The sequence below is a fragment of the Poecilia reticulata genome, linkage group LG9 (assembly GCF_000633615.1).
Source record: "Poecilia reticulata strain Guanapo linkage group LG9, Guppy_female_1.0+MT, whole genome shotgun sequence".
Lineage (NCBI taxonomy): Eukaryota > Metazoa > Chordata > Actinopteri > Cyprinodontiformes > Poeciliidae > Poecilia > Poecilia reticulata.
The window spans coordinates 25547060-25554129 of record NC_024339.1 but is presented as its reverse complement, the minus strand read 5'-3'; the positions used below and the strand labels follow the sequence as shown (position 1 = coordinate 25554129).

The 7070-nt window shown below is 39.8% G+C and overlaps 1 long non-coding RNA gene across 1 annotated transcript in view; it reads right to left on the bottom strand.

Moving 5' to 3' along the window:
* The window catches only part of LOC103470460 (uncharacterized), an 11100-nt gene extending 5294 nt beyond the window's left edge, over positions 1 to 5806 (bottom strand). The window contains exon 1 of the long non-coding RNA XR_534490.1: positions 5718 to 5806. This is a non-coding gene — a long non-coding RNA (uncharacterized LOC103470460). The remainder of the gene's footprint in view (positions 1 to 5717) is intronic.
* Between the last annotated feature and the right edge of the window lie 1264 nt (positions 5807 to 7070).

Sequence of the window (7070 nt, the reverse complement as noted above, 5' to 3'; positions counted from 1 at the left end):
ACACACACAGGGAACACTTCTTAAACACTTAAGTGAACACAGTTAAGTGTTCCCCTTTATCTTTTGAGCAGTGTATGTATATATATATATATATATATATATATATATAAGCAGAAGAAATCCGTAGGGGGCAAATAGTTCTCAGGTTTGTTCTAATGAACAAATCCACTATTTTTTCTCCAAACAATCTCAGTAAAGGTTATATGTGGTTATATGTTTACTGATGTCTTCCTGTTTGGAAGGTGAACCTCTCTTCCAAAAGACTATAAGGGTCTTTTGCAGCCTCTTAAAGGCTTTTTTACAGGATGCCCTGTTTTCAGGACCCTCCTTCTTCCCATCAACTTTGACCAATTTCCCCCTAACTTAGAAAAGCATTCCCTGGACCGCCACCATGTTTTACCCTGGTTGTTAGTATGTTCAAAGTGATGCTTAGCGTTTATCTACCTCTACACACATCGCATTTTGGATGGAGACTGAAAAAAAGGTATTCTCCTACACGGCTTGAGGAAAACTTTAAACAGGACTTGTTCTTTTCTTTCAAGTATGATATTCCATATGAAACTCTTCCATAAGGGCAAGTTTTATAGAATCCTATGGATGAACATGACCTGATAGGTTTGAAATCCAGATAATGGATTGAACAGGATTCTCTGGGATGTTACAAGCGTGGGATATTGTTTTATGAGCGAACCCTTCCAGAGTTTTCATTATTGTGTTTGACGTCTAATGTTCCTCCTCAGACATTCATAGTTGAATTTATACTAAGATTACATAACATGGAGGTGAACTCTATTTAAAAACTGACTTTTGAAGGGAATTAATTGCATTTGATTTGGTTGGAAGACTGTTGTCATAACTTTGTAAAATATGATCCACCCCAAGGGGCATGAAAATTTTAAATTACACTGCATAAGTAAGTTGAATTTACATAGAAGTCAATATATGGCATTTTTCTATATTTTTTCTTAATTATTATATTGTTTATTATTATGTTTAATATTTTTTTTTTGCTTATTTCTTCATCCCAAACTCCAACCTTGTTAGAACCAAACACAAATATGGCATCTATTTTTTTTTCAGACAGGATCATTTGGGCTTTTGCAATATTCAGTTTAACTTCCCTTTCGTAATTTTCAATAGTATGACTTAAATAAAATTAAATAAAAATGTCAATAAATGAGGGTCTGGGTTGAAAAATCATTTCATAATTGAGTAAAACAAGTTCTTTCTGCTTTCTGTTTTTCCTTGTACGACCTCTGATGAGGCAAAAACTTTTTTCTTCAGCTTCTTCTGCTGAGGAAAATTCACACTTCATTAAGAGCTGCTTTTTGATGGTATGTATCAGTTAAACAAGCTTTTGTTGAATAGGAACATTTATTAAAAAACATGCTGCATGGAATAAACAAATCAGACACAAAGGAAGTCAAACAAGTTAACTATTTAGACCAACACATGTTCTAACACCTGAGATTGATGCCCTCCATGCATCGGCCTCAGAGCTCTTCCAAAAGCGAATCCGTCCATGAATCTATTCATTACAGGCCTGTTTATTGGTCTGTTTTCCAGGCTTCCACTCATTCATACAGTCAAACAGGCTTCTAACAGGCCAGCCCACACATCATTGATCCAGTGATTGACCCTGCATTGGGTTGATCAATACTCTCGTAAATGGCATCGCTATAAGTGCTTAGGAACAATGGCTGGACACTGTTTGTGCAGTTAATTTCAAGGTAGCAAGACCGTGTAGGACTCTCACTCAAGTAAGCTCTTCTTTATGCTCAACCTGTAAGATCTGTGCAAAGAAAAAGATGGAGAGCAACAAAAGGACACTGAGTAGACAACAACCAGCCAGCGGTGCACTGAAAAAATGGAACTTCTTCACAACTTCAGTATACATTCTTTGATATGACTGAACAATACAAGGTACTGTACAATTGAGGAAGAGAAATAACAAATATGTTTTTTTTTATTATTAAATTTTATTGTTGAGACAGTCTCCAGATTTAATATTTTGTAGAACACCATTTTGAAGCAATTACAGCTTCAAGCCTTTCGGGGTAAGTCTGCCACAGCTGTGTACATTTAGAGAGGGAAGATTTTTCTCAATAATCTGTGCAAATTAGCACAAGTTCACAAGTTCAGTCAGCGTCTGTAAACAGGTACATTCAAACTGATTTTCAGCAATGGATTTCTTTTTGCCACTCTTGCATAAGATTTTGCTGCTTCAGCCTCCTAATTCCCTTTTTTGACAGATTGTCCTCCCTGATCTGTGAAACTTTGCAGTTCCTCCAGAGACACCAAGAGTCTTTTTACTCACACAATTAAATGGCAATGTGCCATTACACAGACATAGGAAAACCAACAGGAGTGGCAAACCTTAGACAAAATTAAGCTGAACTTTAACATTCCTTTGCATTTTCTAGAGAAATGCAAGTAAAAACGTATTACTTTTACCATGTTAAGCCGAAGAAGCAATAGTTACAGCAGACTCATGTTCAGTATATCACTGTTCAGCTCGTTGTGTCTCGGTGTGAATACAGAAACCCTGTTGGGCTGCAGCTGGGGCCAGGTCTTGGCATTAAATGAGTGGGACTCTGACAAGTCTCGGAGTTCTGTCTGTGCAGTTCACAGGTCTCGTTAGCCAAGGTGTCAGCAGGGGTGGAAATGGCTGTGTGTGAGTGTTTCTGGGAGTGTATATGTGTGTAAGCTGAACATTAGACAGCGTTCCTGCCTCCACCTCCTCACCTGACACCAGCAATAAAACTAAACAGGCCAAGGTGCTATGCTGTGTTTGTGTGTGTGTGTGTAGATGTGCACAGAGAAAAAAGGCCATGTGTGCTGCTGGGTTGTTGATGCTGTCACCAATTTGCCCGGGCCTCCAGATGGGAGTAGGAGCAAGGTGACGGAGCTGCGGCTTGATAAACACAGAAGCCCTGCTTCGATTTTCCATCCAGTCCACTTTGGAAACACATGGCTCTTCCCGTGTGCTTGCGGTCCAAGGAAGAAAAGAGGGTGGGGGGGGGGGGGCACAGCAGTGCGATAGTGACGGGCATGGAGTTTGGGAGAATATTAGTTAGGAGGTAAACTCAAAGAGGGAGTGATGAAGGCAAGATGGAAAGATGAAAAGGTAAGAAGAGGAAAGAACAAGTATCAAGACAAGAGGGCTGAAAAGCAAACTGAGTTGTGCACATTTGAAGTGAGCTTACAACACATACCCACATACATCTTTTTACAGTCCTCCTCTTCCCATCTCTCACTCTGGCATTCTCTCCATCTTGCTGTTTTGCTCAGTGAAAAAAAAAAAGAAAGAAAAACTTGCAGTGTTCCGCCTTTCAAGTGATATCAGAAGTTTTAAAGACCAACTCCAGCTGGAGGAGCAGAGAAGTGCTCCCACTGCCCCCCTAGAGAGTTAAGGAGATCACTTTTTAACCCCTCCTCCTCAACCCCCCACCCTTCTGCTCCTCTTTTCCGTGCCTTAACACCAACATAAGAGGACAAGTGTGGGCTCTAAGCACCAGTGATCAAACACGAGCGGCTGCTGGGTACGCTAGGCTCAGGACTGTTGGCCTAATAGGATTGCAAGCCCCCAGGTGAGCCAAAGGACACCTCCAATCACCGTGATTAGCCCCAGGCTAAGCTACATTTCTAGCTATGGTACTGAGTGATGTATAGCACTAAAAGGATCACCTTGGTTGTGAAGAATGCCGGCGATGCAGAGTGTAGTGTCATGGTTGAATGTGCATGTCAAAGTTTTGTGGGGGGGAATGATGGATTTTAAAACTGCATGTCGTTTTAATGTGTCAGAACGATCTGGAAATTTTGGCTGTTTGTTAATCATGAAGTTCACAGAGGCGTGTGATGTGTGGAGCTGCAGAATAATCCTGTCTTTTGGGCTAGGTGTGAAAAACAGAGGAGGCTCTTCACTTGTATGCACATAGGCGCAATACATAACTTCTCAAACATTAGCACAAACAAGCAGGGTTATATATGCTCTTGTGGTAAAATGAAAACCTCCACAGATCCTCTGCGCAGAAATGAACAAATGGAGGGCTTACACATACATAAGGTGCTCAGATAATCATGCACAGACAGGGTTTTATAAACTCATCACACCACAAAAAACAATTACCAGAGCCTGAGCTCATCACTGACTAAGCAAAAGTCATCCAGCGTGTAAAACACACAATATAATTAGCACACATCAAGCTGCTGGGTCCTACTGTGCATTAATGATGCTTCCCTCTGAAGTGAATTATGGTTTGATGAGTGAGAAAGTGGGTGAGGAGGGGCTTTATGGAGGAAACAAGACATCATTTGGAGAAGATGATCAGATGTCATAGCGGAAAGAAAAATGAGGAATATTTAAAGTTGGAAAACTCGGATCACACATTTTTAGACTCGCCTCCCCTTGAAACTTTTCACATTTTGCAGCATTTGAACCATCAGCACTGATCAAATTTTACTGGTATTTTATGTGAAGAAACAACACAATGTACTGGACAGCTGACAAGCAGGGACAAAACAACATATGTTTTCAAAGTTGTGCTAGCATATAAAACTGTAATGGTTTAGTTTGAATTCTTGTTCAGCTCTTCTTATTCTAATCGGCCTGAACCCAGAGCAAGAAGTCCTCAAATTAGTAAGTAGAAGGGGACTAAGGTACAGTAAAATCTTGTTCCAGGATGTAGCTCGGTTTTCAAGTCACAGTTGGTTTTTCACCTATAAGAACGTTAATCACAAAAGCAACCTGCAGATTCATAGTTACTCTGGAGGAGCTTCACAGCTCAGATGGGATATTCTGTTGACAAACATGGTTGTGCACTTCATAAAAGTGGCCTTTATTGAAAAGTAACAAGAAGGGTCACATTGCCTAAAGAGAGTAATTTTAGGCCTCATATGCTCAAATTATATAAAACCAATTAAATAAAATAATTTTGGCTGTCATGCAGTGCGCTAACGTAACATCTAATATCACACTGAAAACATACAACTCCTGTGTGGATGTTTCACAAGAAGAAGAGGGAAACCTTTCAGTCTCAGGACATACAAAGCAGGTGGAGACATACCCCAAAGTATTGACTTGAGGAGTGGGAGTATGAACATAAACGTAAACCACAATTTTCTGCTTACGTACATTTCTAAAATAAGTTGTCTCCTTTCCTTTCCACTTCACGTTTATGCACAACTTTTTGTTCTTCTTAGAAGAAATAGAAGTTTACGGATCGAAGAAAAATTCAGACAGGTTCTTGGGGTCGAGTAAAGTAACGTTTGTAACACTGTATGAGAACCTAATTTCAGCTTTTCTGAAACACTCAGATACACTCAAAGCATAGTTTGTGTGTTTTTTTATTTATTCATCGTTTGTGTGGTTATTTATTGTGTGTTTTAAAAGATTTATTGTGTTATTTTAAAAGATGATAATTATTTAGGTAACATTTAGGACAGTAGCTACATTTTCCTTTATTCTAACTAGTAGATTTTGCTGATTTACTGTGAGATTAATACTTTTTTCAGACCTACGGAAGATAATTATAGCTGGTGGCAGTAGCCAAAAAGCAATGCAAACTCAGCTTTCTGACAATTGAATTCAAAATGTATGTCTTTTTTTTTTACTTTTTCCATCTAAAACTCTTCCTTTTCTTAAAAAGGGGCCTTCATCTGCTTTACACTTGACCAGCCTTTGAAAACATAATTTGCACAGTCTTTCTGACACATACCTTACGGCCTGCCAGCGGAACGGCCTGGGGGGTCCGTAGCCTTTGGAGGCCTGCGTGATAACTGACCCGGGAAACACAGGGGATCTGACCCCCGAAAAGCAGCTCTCCACCTGCTGAAGATCTAAGCAAGAGGGCAAAAGTTCAGATGGATACATCAGTAAGACATGCAGTGTCACCAAAATTCATATAGTTTCTAACAGGGTATGTAAAATTAACTTAAATAAACAAGACTGCACATTCCTACCACATGTTTTTCACTTAATCGAGGTCATTGGTATTTTCTGAAGCGCCTGTATGCTACTGTTGTTTTAAGTAGAACAAATCACATGCATTTTCATAAAAACAAAGTTTGATCTCTCCCCAAAAATCAAGAAAGAAACACTGACCTCAGTCAGAAATAGATGAAAATATAGATTATGTCTATTTAGTTTGGGTAAGAAAGAAGAAGCATATTTAGAGCAGCCGACTGACATGGCAGTCCTTCCCACCAAGCGCACTCTCTCATCTCTTTTATTGTGCGCTGAGCCGAGGGAGCACATTCTCAGTTGGCACGCACCAAAAACACACACTGTACGCACTCGCAGACTGTAAACACTCAAGCATCCTGTCATTCATCCCACCTCAGTCTGGCTTTTTAAACCCAGCACTAATAAATTTATATTTACTGCCTCGCATTGAGGACTTTTAAATTATAGCATACAATAAACCTGGCACACACATCTCAAAAGCTCTTTCAGGGAATGTTAAAGCAATATAGCAAGCAATTTTCCAAAGTGGATTACAAATTTCACATCCAGGTTTTATTGCACATTACGATAACTTAACCACATCTAAATGTTCCACATAAATGGGAAATATGTGCTGCTTAATATGCTATTTTTCATTTTTTAAGAAGCGCTTTGCAAACCCTGCCAAGCGCAGCGGCATGCTGGTTTGTGCGGTGGGGGAGTCAATAATCTTTATGAGGTGGATTTTAATTACAAGGAGATAACTGAGTATCCTCCTTACGGCAAGCCTCCATCAATCTCTATTCTGCATCAGGCCTTTTCTTGCACACACATGCAGACACAGAATCCCACATACACTGTGTTTCATGCAGACTGATACCCTTTCAGACATGATTGATCAATCAATCAGCAATGTATTATTTTCATCTCTGTGAAGCAAACCTTATAAAAGCATATTCGGCAGGCGTTGGTTGATGGCATTTTGCTGCGCGTACAAACACATGTGCTTCCACAGCAAGGCCCAGACATACAAACACCTTTTGAGAAACACACACATGCATACACACGCACACACACGCCAGAGTGCTGGTGGAGTAATCCAACTAAAAAAGGTTAAGGCTGGTGT